Source organism: Equus asinus, chromosome 10 (assembly GCF_041296235.1).
Source record: "Equus asinus isolate D_3611 breed Donkey chromosome 10, EquAss-T2T_v2, whole genome shotgun sequence".
Taxonomy (NCBI): Eukaryota; Metazoa; Chordata; class Mammalia; order Perissodactyla; family Equidae; genus Equus; species Equus asinus.
In genome coordinates this window covers 210,953-231,154 of record NC_091799.1, presented here as the reverse complement: position 1 = coordinate 231,154, position 20,202 = coordinate 210,953, and positions in this window count along the sequence as shown.

The window sequence follows — 20,202 nt, the reverse complement described above, 5'->3', positions numbered from 1 at the left end:
AAGATGGGAAACAGAGGCTAGCCCAGGTGGCAATCGTTAAGCAAAAACAAAACACTAAGGTGTGAAGACCTGGGGAAAAAGCAACGCTGAAATATCTACCCTCTGAAACTGAGGAAGATGGGCAAGAGAGGCTGGCTTCAGGTGACAAACTTTAAGCAAAAGAAACACACGAGGGCGTGGAGACCTGGGGAAAAAGCAGCACTGAGAAATCTACCCTCTGAAACTGACGAGGATGGGCAACAGAGGCTACCTCAGGTGGCAATCGTTAAGCAAAAGAAACACACAAGGGCGTGGAGACCTGGGGAAAAAGCAACACGGAGAAATCCACCCTCTGAAACTGAGGAAGATGGGAAACAGAGGCTAGCCCAGGTGGCAATCGTTAAGCAAAAACAAAACCCAAAGGCGTGGAGACCTGGGGAAAAAGCAACCCTGAAATATCTACCCTCTGAAACTGAGGAAGATGGGCAAGAGAGTCTGGCTTCAGGTGGCAAAGTTTAAGCAAAAGGAACACACAAGGGCGTGGAGACCTGGGGAAAAAGCAACAGGGAGAAATCCACCCTCTGAAACTGACGAGGATGGGTAACAGAGGCTACCTCAGGTGGCAATCGTGAAGCAAAAGAAACACACAAGGGCGTGGAGACCTGGGGAAAAAGCAACACGGAGAAATCCACCCTCTGAAACTGAGGAACAAGGGCAACAGAGGCTACCTCAGGTGGCAATCGTTAAGCAGAAGCAAGACCCAAAGGCGTGGAGACCTGGGGAAAAAGCAACCCTGAAATATCTACCCTCTGAAACTGAGGAAGATGGGCAAGAGAGGCTGGCTTCAGGTGGCAAACTTTAAGCAAAAGAAACACACAAGGGCGTGGAGACCTGGGGAAAAAGCAACCCTGATATATCTACCCTCTGAAACTGACGAGGATGGGCAACAGAGGCTACCTCAGGTGGCAATCGTTAAGCAAAAGAAACACACAAGGGCGTGGAGACCTGGGGAAAAAGCAACACGGAGAAATCCACCCTCTGAAACTGACGAACATGGGCAAAAGAAGCTAGCTCAGGTTGCAACCTTTAAGCAAAAAAAAAAAAAGACGCAAGGGCGTGGAGAGCTGGTGAACATGAAACACTGAGAAATCTACCCTCTGAAACCGAAGAAGATGGGCAACAGAGGCTAGCTCAGGTGGCAATCTTTATGCAAAAAAAGTGAAATAGAAAAATACAATGGCGAGGAGACCCGGTCAAAAAGCTACCCAGAAAAAGGTACCCTCTGAAACTGAGGAAGCAGGGCAACAGTGCCTAGCTCAGGTGACAATCTTTAAGCAAAAGAAACACACAAGGGCGTGGGGAGCTGGCGAAAAGGCAACACTGAGAAATCTACCCTCTGAAACGGACGAAGATGGGCAACAGAGGCTAGCTCAGGTGGCAATCTTTAAGCAAAAGAAACACACAAGGGCGTGGAGACCTGGGTAAAAAGCAACACTGAGAAATCCACCCTCTGAAACTGAGGAAGATGGGCAACAGAGGCTACCTCAGGTGGCAATCGTTAAGCAAAAACAAAACCCAAAAGCGTGGAGACCTGGGGAAAAAGCAACCCTGAAATATCTACCCTCTGAAACTGAGGAAGATGGGCAAGAGAGGCTGGCTTCAGGTGGCAAACGTTAAGCAAAAGAAACACACAAGGGCGTGGAGACCTGGGGAAAAAGCAACACGGAGAAATCTACCCTCTGAAACTGACGAGGATGGGCAACAGAGGCTAGGTCAGGTGGCAATCGTTAAGCAAAAGAAACACACAAGGGCGTGGAGACCTGGGGAAAAAGCAACCCTGAAATATCAACCCTCTGAAATTGAGGAAGATGGGAAACAGAGGCTACCTCAGGTGGCAATCGTTAAGCAAAAACAAAACCCAAAGGCGTGGAGACCTGGGGAAAAAGCAACCCTGAAATATCTACCCTCTGAAACTGACGAGGATGGGCAACAGAGGCTACCTCAGGTGGCAATCGTTAAGCAAAAGAAACACACAAGGGCGTGGAGACCTGGGGAAAAAGCAACACGGAGAAATCCACCCTCTGAAACTGACGAACATGGGCAAAAGAAGCTAGCTCAGGTTGCAACCTTTAAGCAGAAAAAAAAAAAAGACGCAAGGGCGTGGAGAGCTGGCGAAAAAGAAACACTGACAAATCTACCCTCTGAAACCGAAGAAGATGGGCAACAGAGGCTAGCTCAGGTGGCAATCTTTAAGCAAAAAAAAGAAAATAGAAAAATACAATGGCGAGGAGACCCGGTCAAAAAGCAACCCTGAAAAAGGTACCCTCTGAAACTGAGGAAGCAGGGCAACAGTGCCTAGCTCAGGTGACAATCTTTAAGCAAAAGAAACACACAAGGGCGTGGGGAGCTGGCGAAAAGGCAACACTGAGAAATCCACCCTCTGAAACGGACGAAGATGGGCAACAGAGGCTAGCTCAGGTGGCAATCTTTAAGCAAAAGAAACACACAAGGGCGTGGAGACCTGGGGAAAAAGCAACACGGAGAAATCCACCCTCTAAAACTGAGGAAGATGGGCAAGAGAGGCTAGCCCATGTGGCAATCGTTAAGCAAAAACAAAACTCAAAGGCGTGGAGACCTGGGGAAAAAGCAACCCTGAAATATCTACCCTCTGAAACTGAGGAAGATGGGCAAGAGAGGCTGGCTTCAGGTGGCAAACGTTAAGCAAAAGCAACACACAAGGGCGTGGACACCTGGGGAAAAAGCAACACGGAGAAATCTACCCTCTGAAACTGACGAGGATGGGCAACAGAGGCTAGGTCAGGTGGCAATCGTTAAGCAAAAGAAACACACAAGGGCGTGGAGACCTGGGGAAAAAGCAACCCTGAAATATCAACCCTCTGAAACTGAGGAAGATGGGAAACAGAGGCTAGCCCAGGTGGCAATCGTTAAGCAAAAACAAAACACTAAGGTGTGAAGACCTGGGGAAAAAGCAACGCTGAAATATCTACCCTCTGAAACTGAGGAAGATGGGCAAGAGAGGCTGGCTTCAGGTGACAAACTTTAAGCAAAAGAAACACACGAGGGCGTGGAGACCTGGGGAAAAAGCAGCACTGAGAAATCTACCCTCTGAAACTGACGAGGATGGGCAACAGAGGCTACCTCAGGTGGCAATCGTTAAGCAAAAGAAACACACAAGGGCGTGGAGACCTGGGGAAAAAGCAACACGGAGAAATCCACCCTCTGAAACTGAGGAAGATGGGCAAGAGAGGCTAGACCAGGTGGCAATCGTTAAGCAAAAACAAAACCCAAAGGCGTGGAGACCTGGGGAAAAAGCAACCCTGAAATATCTACCCTCTGAAACTGAGGAAGATGGGCAATAGAGTCTGGCTTCAGGTGGCAAAGTTTAAGCAAAAGGAACACACAAGGGCGTGGAGACCTGGGGAAAAAGCAACAGGGAGAAATCCACCCTCTGAAACTGACGAGGATGGGCAACAGAGGCTACCTCAGGTGGCAATCGTTAAGCAAAAGAAACACACAAGGGCGTGGAGACCTGGGGAAAAAGCAACACGGAGAAATCCACCCTCTGAAACTGAGGAACAAGGGCAACAGAGGCTACCTCAGGTGGCAATCGTTAAGCAGAAGCAAGACCCAAAGGCGTGGAGACCTGGGGAAAAAGCAACCCTGAAATATCTACCCTCTGAAACTGAGGAAGATGGGCAAGAGAGGCTGGCTTCAGGTGGCAAACTTTAAGCAAAAGAAACACACAAGGGCGTGGAGACCTGGGGAAAAAGCAACAGGGAGAAATCCACCCTCTGAAACTGACGAGGATGGGCAACAGAGGCTACCTCAGGTGGCAATCGTGAAGCAAAAGAAACACACAAGGGCGTGGAGACCTGGGGAAAAAGCAACACGTAGAAATCCACCCTCTGAAACTCAGGACGATGGGCAAGAGAGGCTACCTCAGGTGGCAATCGTTAAGCAAAAACAAAACCCAAAGGCGTGGAGACCTGGGGAAAAAGCAACCCTGAAATATCTACCTTCTGAAACTGACGAGGATGGGCAACAGAGGCTACCTCAGGTGGCAATCGTTAAGCAGAAGCAAGACCCAAAGGCGTGGAGACCTGGGGAAAAAGCAACCCTGAAATATCTACCCTCTGAAACTGAGGAAGATGGGCAAGAGAGGCTGGCTTCAGGTGGCAAACTTTAAGCAAAAGAAACACACAAGGGCGTGGAGACCTGGGGAAAAAGCAACCCTGATATATCTACCCTCTGAAACTGACGAGGATGAGCAACAGAGGCTACCTCAGGTGGCAATCGTTAAGCAAAAGAAACACACAAGGGCGTGGAGACCTGGGGAAAAAGCAACACGGAGAAATCCACCCTCTGAAACTGACGAACATGGGCAAAAGAAGCTAGCTCAGGTTGCAACCTTTAAGCAGAAAAAAAAAAAGACGCAAGGGCGTGGAGAGCTGGCGAACATGAAACACTGAGAAATCTACCCTCTGAACCCGAAGAAGATGGGCAACAGAGTCTACCTCAGGTGGCAATCGTTAAGCAAAAACAAAACCCAAAAGCGTGGAGACCTGGGTAAAAAGCAACCCTGAAATATCTACCCTCTGAAACTGAGGAAGATGGGCAAGAGAGGCTGGCTTCAGGTGGCAAACGTTAAGCAAAAGAAACACACAAGGGCGTGGAGACCTGGGGAAAAAGCAACACGGAGAAATCTACCCTCTGAAACTGACGAGGATGGGCAACAGAGGCTAGGTCAGGTGGCAATCGTTAAGCAAAAGAAACACACAAGGGCGTGGAGACCTGGGGAAAAAGCAACCCTGAAATATCAACCCTCTGAAACTGAGGAAGATGGGAAACAGAGGCTAGCCCAGGTGGCAATCGTTAAGCAAAAACAAAACACTAAGGTGTGAAGACCTGGGGAAAAAGCAACGCTGAAATATCTACCCTCTGAAACTGAGGAAGATGGGCAAGAGAGGCTGGCTTCAGGTGACAAACTTTAAGCAAAAGAAACACACGAGGGCGTGGAGACCTGGGGAAAAAGCAGCACTGAGAAATCTACCCTCTGAAACTGACGAGGATGGGCAACAGAGGCTACCTCAGGTGGCAATCGTTAAGCAAAAGAAACACACAAGGGCGTGGAGACCTGTGGAAAAAGCAACACGGAGAAATCCACCCTCTGAAACTGAGGAAGATGGGCAAGAGAGGCTACCTCAGGTGGCAATCGTTAAGCAAAAACAAAACCCAAAGGCGTGGAGACCTGGGGAAAAAGCAACCCTGAAATATCTACCCTCTGAAACTGAGGAAGATGGGCAAGAGAGGCTGGCTTCAGGTGGCAAACTTTAAGCAAAAGAAACACACAAGGGCGTGGAGACCTGGGGAAAAAGCAACAGGGAGAAATCCACCCTCTGAAACTGACGAGGATGGGCAACAGAGGCTACCTCAGGTGGCAATCGTGAAGCAAAAGAAACACACAAGGGCGTGGAGACCTGGGGAAAAAGCAACACGGAGAAATCCACCCTCTGAAACTCAGGACGATGGGCAAGAGAGGCTACCTCAGGTGGCAATCGTTAAGCAAAAACAAAACCCAAAGGCGTGGAGACCTGGGGAAAAAGCAACCCTGAAATATCTACCCTCTGAAACTGAGGAAGATGGGCAAGAGAGGCTGGCTTCAGGTGGCAAACTTTAAGCAAAAGAAACACACAAGGGCGTGGAGACCTGGGGAAAAAGCAGCACTGAGAAATCTACCCTCTGAAACCGAAGAAGATGGGCAACAGAGGCTACCTCAGGTGGCAATCTTTATGCAAAAAAAGTGAAATAGAAAAATACAATGGCGAGGAGACCCGGTCAAAAAGCTACCCTGAAAAAGGTACCCTCTGAAACTGAGGAAGCAGGGCAACAGTGCCTAGCTCAGGTGACAATCTTTAAGCAAAAGAAACACACAAGGGCGTGGGGAGCTGGCGAAAAGGCAACACTGAGAAATCCACCCTCTGAAACGGACGAAGATGGGCAACAGAGGCTAGCTCAGGTGGCAATCTTTAAGCAAAAGAAACACACAAGGGCGTGGAGACCTGGGTAAAAAGCAACACTGAGAAATCCACCCTCTGAAACTGAGGAAGATGGGCAACAGAGGCTACCTCAGGTGGCAATCGTTAAGCAAAAACAAAACCCAAAAGCGTGGAGACCTGGGTAAAAAGCAACCCTGAAATATCTACCCTCTGAAACTGAGGAAGATGGGCAAGAGAGGCTGGCTTCAGGTGGCAAACGTTAAGCAAAAGAAACACACAAGGGCGTGGAGACCTGGGGAAAAAGCAACACGGAGAAATCTACCCTCTGAAACTGACGAGGATGGGCAACAGAGGCTAGGTCAGGTGGCAATCGTTAAGCAAAAGAAACACACAAGGGCGTGGAGACCTGGGGAAAAAGCAACCCTGAAATATCAACCCTCTGAAACTGAGGAAGATGGGAAACAGAGGCTAGCCCAGGTGGCAATCGTTAAGCAAAAACAAAACACTAAGGTGTGAAGACCTGGGGAAAAAGCAACGCTGAAATATCTACCCTCTGAAACTGAGGAAGATGGGCAAGAGAGGCCGGCTTCAGGTGGCAAACTTTAAGCAAAAGAAACACACAAGGGCGTGGAGACCTGGGGAAAAAGCAACAGGGAGAAATCCACCCTCTGAAACTGACGAGGATGGGCAACAGAGGCTACCTCAGGTGGCAATCGTGAAGCAAAAGAAACACACAAGGGCGTGGAGACCTGGGGAAAAAGCAACACGGAGAAATCCACCCTCTGAAACTCAGGACGATGGGCAAGAGAGGCTACCTCAGGTGGCAATCGTTAAGCAAAAACAAAACCCAAAGGCGTGGAGACCTGGGGAAAAAGCAACCCTGAAATATCTACCCTCTGAAACTGAGGAAGATGGGCAAGAGAGGCTGGCTTCAGGTGGCAAACTTTAAGCAAAAGAAACACACAAGGGCGTGGAGACCTGGGGAAAAAGCAGCACTGAGAAATCTACCCTCTGAAACCGAAGAAGATGGGCAACAGAGGCTACCTCAGGTGGCAATCTTTATGCAAAAAAAGTGAAATAGAAAAATACAATGGCGAGGAGACCCGGTCAAAAAGCTACCCTGAAAAAGGTACCCTCTGAAACTGAGGAAGCAGGGCAACAGTGCCTAGCTCAGGTGACAATCTTTAAGCAAAAGAAACACACAAGGGCGTGGGGAGCTGGCGAAAAGGCAACACTGAGAAATCCACCCTCTGAAATGGACGAAGATGGGCAACAGAGGCTAGCTCAGGTGGCAATCTTTAAGCAAAAGAAACACACAAGGGCGTGGAGACCTGGGTAAAAAGCAACACTGAGAAATCCACCCTCTGAAACTGAGGAAGATGGGCAACAGAGGCTACCTCAGGTGGCAATCGTTAAGCAAAAACAAAACCCAAAAGCGTGGAGACCTGGGTAAAAAGCAACCCTGAAATATCTACCCTCTGAAACTGAGGAAGATGGGCAAGAGAGGCTGGCTTCAGGTGGCAAACGTTAAGCAAAAGAAACACACAAGGGCGTGGAGACCTGGGGACAAAGCAACACGGAGAAATCTTCCCTCTGAAACTGACGAGGATGGGCAACAGAGGCTAGGTCAGGTGGCAATCGTTAAGCAAAAGAAACACACAAGGGCGTGGAGACCTGGGGAAAAAGCAACCCTGAAATATCAACCCTCTGAAACTGAGGAAGATGGGAAACAGAGGCTAGCCCAGTTGGCAATCGTTAAGCAAAAACAAAACACTAAGGTGTGAAGACCTGGGGAAAAAGCAACGCTGAAATATCTACCCTCTGAAACTGAGGAAGATGGGCAAGAGAGGCTGGCTTCAGGTGACAAACTTTAAGCAAAAGAAACACACGAGGGCGTGGAGACCTGGGGAAAAAGCAGCACTGAGAAATCTACCCTCTGAAACTGACGAGGATGGGCAACAGAGGCTACCTCAGGTGGCAATCGTTAAGCAAAAGAAACACACAAGGGCGTGGAGACCTGGGGAAAAAGCAACACGGAGAAATCCACCCTCTGAAACTGAGGAAGATGGGCAAGAGAGGCTAGACCAGGTGGCAATCGTTAAGCAAAAACAAAACCCAAAGGCGTGGAGACCTGGGGAAAAAGCAACCCTGAAATATCTACCCTCTGAAACTGAGGAAGATGGGCAAGAGAGTCTGGCTTCAGGTGGCAAAGTTTAAGCAAAAGGAACACACAAGGGCGTGGAGACCTGGGGAAAAAGCAACAGGGAGAAATCCACCCTCTGAAACTGACGAGGATGGGCAACAGAGGCTACCTCAGGTGGCAATCGTTAAGCAAAAGAAACACACAAGGGCGTGGAGACCTGGGGAAAAAGCAACACGGAGAAATCCACCCTCTGAAACTGAGGAACAAGGGCAACAGAGGCTACCTCAGGTGGCAATCGTTAAGCAGAAGCAAGACCCAAAGGCGTGGAGACCTGGGGAAAAAGCAACCCTGAAATATCTACCCTCTGAAACTGAGGAAGATGGGCAAGAGAGGCTGGCTTCAGGTGGCAAACTTTAAGCAAAAGAAACACACAAGGGCTTGGAGACCTGGGGAAAAAGCAACCCTGATATATCTACCCTCTGAAACTGACGAGGATGAGCAACAGAGGCTACCTCAGGTGGCAATCGTTAAGCAAAAGAAACACACAAGGGCGTGGAGACCTGGGGAAAAAGCAACACGGAGAAATCCACCCTCTGAAACTGACGAACATGGGCAAAAGAAGCTAGCTCAGGTTGCAACCTTTAAGCAGAAAAAAAAAAAGACGCAAGGGCGTGGAGAGCTGGCGAACATGAAACACTGAGAAATCTACCCTCTGAAACCGAAGAAGATGGGCAACAGAGGCTACCTCAGGTGGCAATCGTTAAGCAAAAACAAAACCCAAAAGCGTGGAGACCTGGGTAAAAAGCAACCCTGAAATATCTACCCTCTGAAACTGAGGAAGATGGGCAAGAGAGGCTGGCTTCAGGTGGCAAACGTTAAGCAAAAGAAACACACAAGGGCGTGGAGACCTGGGGAAAAAGCAACACGGAGAAATCTACCCTCTGAAACTGACGAGGATGGGCAACAGAGGCTAGGTCAGGTGGCAATCGTTAAGCAAAAGAAACACACAAGGGCGTGGAGACCTGGGGAAAAAGCAACCCTGAAATATCAACCCTCTGAAACTGAGGAAGATGGGAAACAGAGGCTAGCCCAGGTGGCAATCGTTAAGCAAAAACAAAACACTAAGGTGTGAAGACCTGGGGAAAAAGCAACGCTGAAATATCTACCCTCTGAAACTGAGGAAGATGGGCAAGAGAGGCTGGCTTCAGGTGACAAACTTTAAGCAAAAGAAACACACGAGGGCGTGGAGACGTGGGGAAAAAGCAGCACTGAGAAATCTACCCTCTGAAACTGACGAGGATGGGCAACAGAGGCTACCTCAGGTGGCAATCGTTAAGCAAAAGAAACACACAAGTGCGTGGAGACCTGTGGAAAGAGCAACACGGAGAAATCCACCCTCTGAAACTGAGGAAGATGGGCAAGAGAGGCTACCTCAGGTGGCAATCGTTAAGCAAAAACAAAACCCAAAGGCGTGGAGACCTGGGGAAAAAGCAACCCTGAAATATCTACCCTCTGAAACTGAGGAAGATGGGCAAGAGAGGCTGGCTTCAGGTGGCAAACTTTAAGCAAAAGAAACACACAAGGGCGTGGAGACCTGGGGAAAAAGCAACAGGGAGAAATCCACCCTCTGAAACTGACGAGGATGGGCAACAGAGGCTACCTCAGGTGGCAATCGTGAAGCAAAAGAAACACACAAGGGCGTGGAGACCTGGGGAAAAAGCAACACGGAGAAATCCACCCTCTGAAACTGACGAACATGGGCAAAAGAAGCTAGCTCAGGTTGCAACCTTTAAGCAGAAAAAAAAAAAGACGCAAGGGCGTGGAGAGCTGGCGAACATGAAACACTGAGAAATCTACCCTCTGAAACCGAAGAAGATGGGCAACAGAGGCTACCTCAGGTGGCAATCGTTAAGCAAAAACAAAACCCAAAAGCGTGGAGACCTGGGTAAAAAGCAACCCTGAAATATCTACCCTCTGAAACTGAGGAAGATGGGCAAGAGAGGCTGGCTTCAGGTGGCAAACGTTAAGCAAAAGAAACACACAAGGGCGTGGAGACCTGGGGAAAAAGCAACACGGAGAAATCTACCCTCTGAAACTGACGAGGATGGGCAACAGAGGCTAGGTCAGGTGGCAATCGTTAAGCAAAAGAAACACACAAGGGCGTGGAGACCTGGGGAAAAAGCAACCCTGAAATATCAACCCTCTGAAACTGAGGAAGATGGGAAACAGAGGCTAGCCCAGGTGGCAATCGTTAAGCAAAAACAAAACACTAAGGTGTGAAGACCTGGGGAAAAAGCAACGCTGAAATATCTACCCTCTGAAACTGAGGAAGATGGGCAAGAGAGGCTGGCTTCAGGTGACAAACTTTAAGCAAAAGAAACACACGAGGGCGTGGAGACGTGGGGAAAAAGCAGCACTGAGAAATCTACCCTCTGAAACTGACGAGGATGGGCAACAGAGGCTACCTCAGGTGGCAATCGTTAAGCAAAAGAAACACACAAGTGCGTGGAGACCTGTGGAAAGAGCAACACGGAGAAATCCACCCTCTGAAACTGAGGAAGATGGGCAAGAGAGGCTACCTCAGGTGGCAATCGTTAAGCAAAAACAAAACCCAAAGGCGTGGAGACCTGGGGAAAAAGCAACCCTGAAATATCTACCCTCTGAAACTGAGGAAGATGGGCAAGAGAGGCTGGCTTCAGGTGGCAAACTTTAAGCAAAAGAAACACACAAGGGCGTGGAGACCTGGGGAAAAAGCAACAGGGAGAAATCCACCCTCTGAAACTGACGAGGATGGGCAACAGAGGCTACCTCAGGTGGCAATCGTGAAGCAAAAGAAACACACAAGGGCGTGGAGACCTGGGGAAAAAGCAACACGGAGAAATCCACCCTCTGAAACTCAGGACGATGGGCAAGAGAGGCTACCTCAGGTGGCAATCGTTAAGCAAAAACAAAACCCAAAGGCGTGGAGACCTGGGGAAAAAGCAACCCTGAAATATCTACCCTCTGAAACTGAGGAAGATGGGCAAGAGAGGCTGGCTTCAGGTGGCAAACTTTAAGCAAAAGAAACACACAAGGGCGTGGAGACCTGGGGAAAAAGCAGCACTGAGAAATCTACCCTCTGAAACCGAAGAAGATGGGCAACAGAGGCTAGCTCAGGTGGCAATCTTTATGCAAAAAAAGTGAAATAGAAAAATACAATGGCGAGGAGACCCGGTCAAAAAGCTACCCTGAAAAAGGTACCCTCTGAAACTGAGGAAGCAGGGCAACAGTGCCTAGCTCAGGTGACAATCTTTAAGCAAAAGAAACACACAAGGGCGTGGGGAGCTGGCGAAAAGGCAACACTGAGAAATCCACCCTCTGAAACGGACGAAGATGGGCAACAGAGGCTAGCTCAGGTGGCAATCTTTAAGCAAAAGAAACACACAAGGGCGTGGAGACCTGGGTAAAAAGCAACACTGAGAAATCCACCCTCTGAAACTGAGGAAGATGGGCAACAGAGGCTACCTCAGGTGGCAATCGTTAAGCAAAAACAAAACCCAAAAGCGTGGAGACCTGGGTAAAAAGCAACCCTGAAATATCTACCCTCTGAAACTGAGGAAGATGGGCAAGAGAGGCTGTCTTCAGGTGGCAAACGTTAAGCAAAAGAAACACACAAGGGCGTGGAGACCTGGGGAAAAAGCAACACGGAGAAATCTACCCTCTGAAACTGACGAGGATGGGCAACAGAGGCTAGGTCAGGTGGCAATCGTTAAGCAAAAGAAACACACAAGGGCGTGGAGACCTGGGGAAAAAGCAACCCTGAAATATCAACCCTCTGAAACTGAGGAAGATGGGAAACAGAGGCTAGCCCAGGTGGCAATCGTTAAGCAAAAACAAAACACTAAGGTGTGAAGACCTGGGGAAAAAGCAACGCTGAAATATCTACCCTCTGAAACTGAGGAAGATGGGCAAGAGAGGCTGGCTTCAGGTGACAAACTTTAAGCAAAAGAAACACACGAGGGCGTGGAGACCTGGGGAAAAAGCAGCACTGAGAAATCTACCCTCTGAAACTGACGAGGATGGGCAACAGAGGCTACCTCAGGTGGCAATCGTTAAGCAAAAGAAACACACAAGGGCGTGGAGACCTGGGGAAAAAGCAACACGGAGAAATCCACCCTCTGAAACTGAGGAAGATGGGCAAGAGAGGCTAGCCCAGGTGGCAATCGTTAAGCAAAAACAAAACCCAAAGGCGTGGAGACCTGGGGAAAAAGCAACCCTGAAATATCTACCCTCTGAAACTGAGGAAGATGGGCAAGAGAGTCTGGCTTCAGGTGGCAAAGTTTAAGCAAAAGGAACACACAAGGGCGTGGAGACCTGGGGAAAAAGCAACAGGGAGAAATCCACCCTCTGAAACTGACGAGGATGGGCAACAGAGGCTACCTCAGGTGGCAATCGTGAAGCAAAAGAAACACACAAGGGCGTGGAGACCTGGGGAAAAAGCAACACGGAGAAATCCACCCTCTGAAACTGAGGAACAAGGGCAACAGAGGCTACCTCAGGTGGCAATCGTTAAGCAGAAGCAAGACCCAAAGGCGTGGAGACCTGGGGAAAAAGCAACCCTGAAATATCTACCCTCTGAAACTGAGGAAGATGGGCAAGAGAGGCTGGCTTCAGGTGGCAAACTTTAAGCAAAAGAAACACACAAGGGCGTGGAGACCTGGGGAAAAAGCAACCCTGATATATCTACCCTCTGAAACTGACGAGGATGGGCAACAGAGGCTACCTCAGGTGGCAATCGTTAAGCAAAAGAAACACACAAGGGCGTGGAGACCTGGGGAAAAAGCAACACGGAGAAATCCACCCTCTGAAACTGACGAACATGGGCAAAAGAAGCTAGCTCAGGTTGCAACCTTTAAGCAGAAAAAAAAAAAGACGCAAGGGCGTGGAGAGCTGGCGAACATGAAACACTGAGAAATCTACCCTCTGAAACCGAAGAAGATGGGCAACAGAGGCTAGCTCAGGTGGCAATCTTTATGCAAAAAAAGTGAAATAGAAAAATACAATGGCGAGGAGACCCGGTCAAAAAGCTACCCTGAAAAAGGTACCCTCTGAAACTGAGGAAGCAGGGCAACAGTGCCTAGCTCAGGTGACAATCTTTAAGCAAAAGAAACACACAAGGGCGTGGGGAGCTGGCGAAAAGGCAACACTGAGAAATCTACCCTCTGAAACGGACGAAGATGGGCAACAGAGGCTAGCTCAGGTGGCAATCTTTAAGCAAAAGAAACACACAAGGGCGTGGAGACCTGGGTAAAAAGCAACACTGAGAAATCCACCCTCTGAAACTGAGGAAGATGGGCAACAGAGGCTACCTCAGGTGGCAATCGTTAAGCAAAAACAAAACCCAAAAGCGTGGAGACCTGGGTAAAAAGCAACCCTGAAATATCTACCCTCTGAAACTGAGGAAGATGGGCAAGAGAGGCTAGGTCAGGTGGCAATCGTTAAGCAAAAGAAACACACAAGGGCGTGGAGACCTGGGGAAAAAGCAACCCTGAAATATCAACCCTCTGAAATTGAGGAAGATGGGAAACAGAGGCTACCTCAGGTGGCAATCGTTAAGCAAAAACAAAACCCAAAGGCGTGGAGACCTGGGGAAAAAGCAACCCTGAAATATCTACCCTCTGAAACTGAGGAAGATGGGCAAGAGAGGCTGGCTTCAGGTGGCAAACTTTAAGCAAAAGAAACACACAAGGGCGTGGAGATATGGGGAAAAAGCAACAGGGAGAAATCCACCCTCTGAAACTGACGAGGATGGGCAACAGAGGCTACCTCAGGTGGCAATCGTGAAGCAAAAGAAACACACAAGGGCGTGGAGACCTGGGGAAAAAGCAACACGGAGAAATCCACCCTCTGAAACTCAGGACGATGGGCAAGAGAGGCTACCTCAGGTGGCAATCGTTAAGCAAAAACAAAACCCAAAGGCATGGAGACCTGGGGAAAAAGCAACCCTGAAATATCTACCCTCTGAAACTGACGTGGATGGGCAACAGAGGCTACCTCAGGTGGCAATCGTTAAGCAAAAGAAACACACAAGGGCGTGGAGACCTGGGGAAAAAGCAACAGGGAGAAATCCACCCTCTGAAACTGACGAACATGGGCAAAAGAAGCTAGCTCAGGTTGCAACCTTTAAGCAGAAAAAAAAAAAAGACGCAAGGGCGTGGAGAGCTGGCGAAAAAGAAACACTGACAAATCTACCCTCTGAAACCGAAGAAGATGGGCAACAGAGGCTAGCTCAGGTGGCAATCTTTAAGCAAAAAAAAGAAAATAGAAAAATACAATGGCGAGGAGACCCGGTCAAAAAGCAACCCTGAAAAAGGTACCCTCTGAAACTGAGGAAGCAGGGCAACAGTGCCTAGCTCAGGTGACAATCTTTAAGCAAAAGAAACACACAAGGGCGTGGGGAGCTGGCGAAAAGGCAACACTGAGAAATCCACCCTCTGAAACGGACGAAGATGGGCAACAGAGGCTAGCTCAGGTGGCAATCTTTAAGCAAAAGAAACACACAAGGGCGTGGAGACCTGGGGAAAAAGCAACACGGAGAAATCCACCCTCTAAAACTGAGGAAGATGGGCAAGAGAGGCTAGCCCAGGTGGCAATCGTTAAGCAAAAGAAACACACAAGGGCGTGGAGACCTGGGGAAAAAGCAACCCTGAAATATCAACCCTCTGAAACTGAGGAAGATGGGAAACAGAGGCTAGACCAGGTGGCAATCGTTAAGCAAAAACAAAACACTAAGGTGTGAAGACCTGGGGAAAAAGCAACGCTGAAATATCTACCCTCTGAAACTGAGGAAGATGGGCAAGAGAGGCTGGCTTCAGGTGACAAACTTTAAGCAAAAGAAACACACGAGGGCGTGGAGACCTGGGGAAAAAGCAGCACTGAGAAATCTACCCTCTGAAACTGACGAGGATGGGCAACAGAGGCTACCTCAGGTGGCAATCGTTAAGCAAAAGAAACACACAAGGGCGTGGAGACCTGGGGAAAAAGCAACACGGAGAAATCCACCCTCTGAAACTGAGGAAGATGGGCAAGAGAGGCTAGACCAGGTGGCAATCGTTAAGCAAAAACAAAACCCAAAGGCGTGGAGACCTGGGGAAAAAGCAACCCTGAAATATCTACCCTCTGAAACTGAGGAAGATGGGCAAGAGAGTCTGGCTTCAGGTGGCAAAGTTTAAGCAAAAGGAACACACAAGGGCGTGGAGACCTGGGGAAAAAGCAACAGGGAGAAATCCACCCTCTGAAACTGACGAGGATGGGCAACAGAGGCTACCTCAGGTGGCAATCGTTAAGCAAAAGAAACACACAAGGGCGTGGAGACCTGGGGAAAAAGCAACACGGAGAAATCCACCCTCTGAAACTGAGGAACAAGGGCAACAGAGGCTACCTCAGGTGGCAATCGTTAAGCAGAAGCAAGACCCAAAGGCGTGGAGACCTGGGGAAAAAGCAACCCTGAAATATCTACCCTCTGAAACTGAGGAAGATGGGCAAGAGAGGCTGGCTTCAGGTGGCAAACCTTAAGCAAAAGAAACACACAAGGGCGTGGAGACCTGGGGAAAAAGCAACCCTGATATATCTACCCTCTGAAACTGACGAGGATGGGCAACAGAGGCTACCTCAGGTGGCAATCGTTAAGCAAAAGAAACACACAAGGGCGTGGAGAACTGGGGAAAAAGCAACACGGAGAAATCCACCCTCTGAAACTGACGAACATGGGCAAAAGAAGCTAGCTCAGGTTGCAACCTTTAAGCAGAAAAAAAAAAAGACGCAAGGGCGTGGAGAGCTGGCGAACATGAAACACTGAGAAATCTACCCTCTGAAACCGAAGAAGATGGGCAACAGAGGCTAGCTCAGGTGGCAATCTTTATGCAAAAAAAGTGAAATAGAAAAATACAATGGCGAGGAGACCCGGTCAAAAAGCAACCCTGAAAAAGGTACCCTCTGAAACTGAGGAAGCAGGGCAACAGTGCCTAGCTCAGGTGACAATCTTTAAGCAAAAGAAACACACAAGGGCGTGGGGAGCTGGCGAAAAGGCAACACTGAGAAATCTACCCTCTGAAACGGACGAAGATGGGCAACAGAGGCTAGCTCAGGTGGCAATCTTTAAGCAAAAGAAACACACAAGGGCGTGGAGACCTGGGTAAAAAGCAACACTGAGAAATCCACCCTCTGAAACTGAGGAAGATGGGCAAGAGAGGCTGGCTTCAGGTGGCAAACGTTAAGCAAAAGAAACACACAAGGGCGTGGAGACCTGGGGAATAAGCAACACGGAGAAATCTACCCTCTGAAACTGACGAGGATGCGCAACAGAGGCTAGGTCAGGTGGCAATCGTTAAGCAAAAGAAACACACAAGGGCGTGGAGACCTGGGGAAAAAGCAACCCTCAAATATCAACCCTCTGAAATTCAGGAAGATGGGAAACAGAGGCTACCTCAGGTGGCAATCGTTAAGCAAAAACAAAACCCAAAGGCGTGGAGACCTGGGGAAAAAGCAACCCTGAAATATCTACCCTCTGAAACTGAGGAAGATGGGCAAGAAAGGCTGGCTTCAGGTGGCAAACTTTAAGCAAAAGAAACACACAAGGGCGTGGAGACCTGGGGAAAAAGCAACAGGGAGAAATCCACCCTCTGAAACTGACGAGGATGGGCAACAGAGGCTACCTCAGGTGGCAATCGTTAAGCAGAAGCAAGACCCAAAGGCGTGGAGACCTGGGGAAAAAGCAACCCTGAAATATCTACCCTCTGAAACTGAGGAAGATGGGCAAGAGAGGCTGGCTTCAGGTGGCAAACTTTAAGCAAAAGAAACACACAAGGGCGTGGAGACCTGGGTAAAAAGCAACCCTGAAATATCTACCCTCTGAAACTGAGGAAGATGGGCAAGAGAGGCTGTCTTCAGGTGGCAAACGTTAAGCAAAAGAAACACACAAGGGCGTGGAGACCTGGGGAAAAAGCAACACGGAGAAATTTACCCTCTGAAACTGACGAGGATGGGCAACAGAGGCTAGGTCAGGTGGCAATCGTTAAGCAAAAGAAACACACAAGGGCGTGGAGACCTGGGGAAAAAGCAACCCTGAAATATCAACCCTCTGAAACTGAGGAAGATGGGAAACAGAGGCTAGCCCAGGTGGCAATCGTTAAGCAAAAACAAAACACTAAGGTGTGAAGACCTGGGGAAAAAGCAACGCTGAAATATCTACCCTCTGAAACTGAGGAAGATGGGCAAGAGAGGCTGGCTTCAGGTGACAAACTTTAAGCAAAAGAAACACACGAGGGCGTGGAGACCTGGGGAAAAAGCAGCACTGAGAAATCTACCCTCTGAAACTGACGAGGATGGGCAACAGAGGCTACATCAGGTGGCAATCGTTAAGCAAAAGAAACACACAAGGGCGTGGAGACCTGGGGAAAAAGCAACACGGAGAAATCCACCCTCTGAAACTGAGGAAGATGGGCAAGAGAGGCTAGCCCAGGTGGCAATCGTTAAGCAAAAACAAAACCCAAAGGCGTGGAGACCTGGGGAAAAAGCAACCCTGAAATATCTACCCTCTGAAACTGAGGAAGATGGGCAAGAGAGTCTGGCTTCAGGTGGCAAAGTTTAAGCAAAAGGAACACACAAGGGCGTGGAGACCTGGGGAAAAAGCAACAGGGAGAAATCCACCCTCTGAAACTGACGAGGATGGGCAACAGAGGCTACCTCAGGTGGCAATCGTGAAGCAAAAGAAACACACAAGGGCGTGGAGACCTGGGGAAAAAGCAACACGGAGAAATCCACCCTCTGAAACTGAGGAACAAGGGCAACAGAGGCTACCTCAGGTGGCAATCGTTAAGCAGAAGCAAGACCCAAAGGCGTGGAGACCTGGGGAAAAAGCAACCCTGAAATATCTACCCTCTGAAACTGAGGAAGATGGGCAAGAGAGGCTGGCTTCAGGTGGCAAACTTTAAGCAAAAGAAACACACAAGGGCGTGGAGACCTGGGGAAAAAGCAACCCTGATATATCTACCCTCTGAAACTGACGAGGATGGGCAACAGAGGCTACCTCAGGTGGCAATCGTTAAGCAAAAGAAACACACAAGGGCGTGGAGACCTGGGGAAAAAGCAACACGGAGAAATCCACCCTCTGAAACTGACGAACATGGGCAAAAGAAGCTAGCTCAGGTTGCAACCTTTAAGCAGAAAAAAAAAAAGACGCAAGGGCGTGGAGAGCTGGCGAACATGAAACACTGAGAAATCTACCCTCTGAAACCGAAGAAGATGGGCAACAGAGGCTAGCTCAGGTGGCAATCTTTATGCAAAAAAAGTGAAATAGAAAAATACAATGGCGAGGAGACCCGGTCAAAAAGCTACCCTGAAAAAGGTACCCTCTGAAACTGAGGAAGCAGGGCAACAGTGCCTAGCTCAGGTGACAATCTTTAAGCAAAAGAAACACACAAGGGCGTGGGGAGCTGGCGAAAAGGCAACACTGAGAAATCTACCCTCTGAAACGGACGAAGATGGGCAACAGAGGCTAGCTCAGGTGGCAATCTTTAAGCAAAAGAAACACACAAGGGCGTGGAGACCTGGGTAAAAAGCAACACTGAGAAATCCACCCTCTGAAACTGAGGAAGATGGGCAACAGAGGCTACCTCAGGTGGCAATCGTTAAGCAAAAACAAAACCCAAAAGCGTGGAGACCTGGGTAAAAAGCAACCCTGAAATATCTACCCTCTGAAACTGAGGAAGATGGGCAAGAGAGGCTAGGTCAGGTGGCAATCGTTAAGCAAAAGAAACACACAAGGGCGTGGAGACCTGGGGAAAAAGCAACCCTGAAATATCAACCCTCTGAAATTGAGGAAGATGGGAAACAGAGGCTACCTCAGGTGGCAATCGTTAAGCAAAAACAAAACCCAAAGGCGTGGAGACCTGGGGAAAAAGCAACCCTGAAATATCTACCCTCTGAAACTGAGGAAGATGGGCAAGAGAGGCTGGCTTCAGGTGGCAAACTTTAAGCAAAAGAAACACACAAGGGCGTGGAGATATGGGGAAAAAGCAACAGGGAGAAATCCACCCTCTGAAACTGACGAGGATGGGCAACAGAGGCTACCTCAGGTGGCAATCGTGAAGCAAAAGAAACACACAAGGGCGTGGAGACCTGGGGAAAAAGCAACACGGAGAAATCCACCCTCTGAAACTCAGGACGATGGGCAAGAGAGGCTACCTCAGGTGGCAATCGTTAAGCAAAAACAAAACCCAAAGGCATGGAGACCTGGGGAAAAAGCAACCCTGAAATATCTACCCTCTGAAACTGACGTGGATGGGCAACAGAGGCTACCTCAGGTGGCAATCGTTAAGCAAAAGAAACACACAAGGGCGTGGAGACCTGGGGAAAAAGCAACAGGGAGAAATCCACCCTCTGAAACTGACGAACATGGGCAAAAGAAGCTAGCTCAGGTTGCAACCTTTAAGCAGAAAAAAAAAAAAGACGCAAGGGCGTGGAGAGCTGGCGAAAAAGAAACACTGACAAATCTACCCTCTGAAACCGAAGAAGATGGGCAACAGAGGCTAGCTCAGGTGGCAATCTTTAAGCAAAAAAAAGAAAATAGAAAAATACAATGGCGAGGAGACCCGGTCAAAAAGCAACCCTGAAAAAGGTACCCTCTGAAACTGAGGAAGCAGGGCAACAGTGCCTAGCTCAGGTGACAATCTTTAAGCAAAAGAAACACACAAGGGCGTGGGGAGCTGGCGAAAAGGCAACACTGAGAAATCCACCCTCTGAAACGGACGAAGATGGGCAACAGAGGCTAGCTCAGGTGGCAATCTTTAAGCAAAAGAAACACACAAGGGCGTGGAGACCTGGGGAAAAAGCAACACGGAGAAATCCACCCTCTAAAACTGAGGAAGATGGGCAAGAGAGGCTAGCCCAGGTGGCAATCGTTAAGCAAAAGAAACACACAAGGGCGTGGAGACCTGGGGAAAAAGCAACCCTGAAATATCAACCCTCTGAAACTGAGGAAGATGGGAAACAGAGGCTAGACCAGGTGGCAATCGTTAAGCAAAA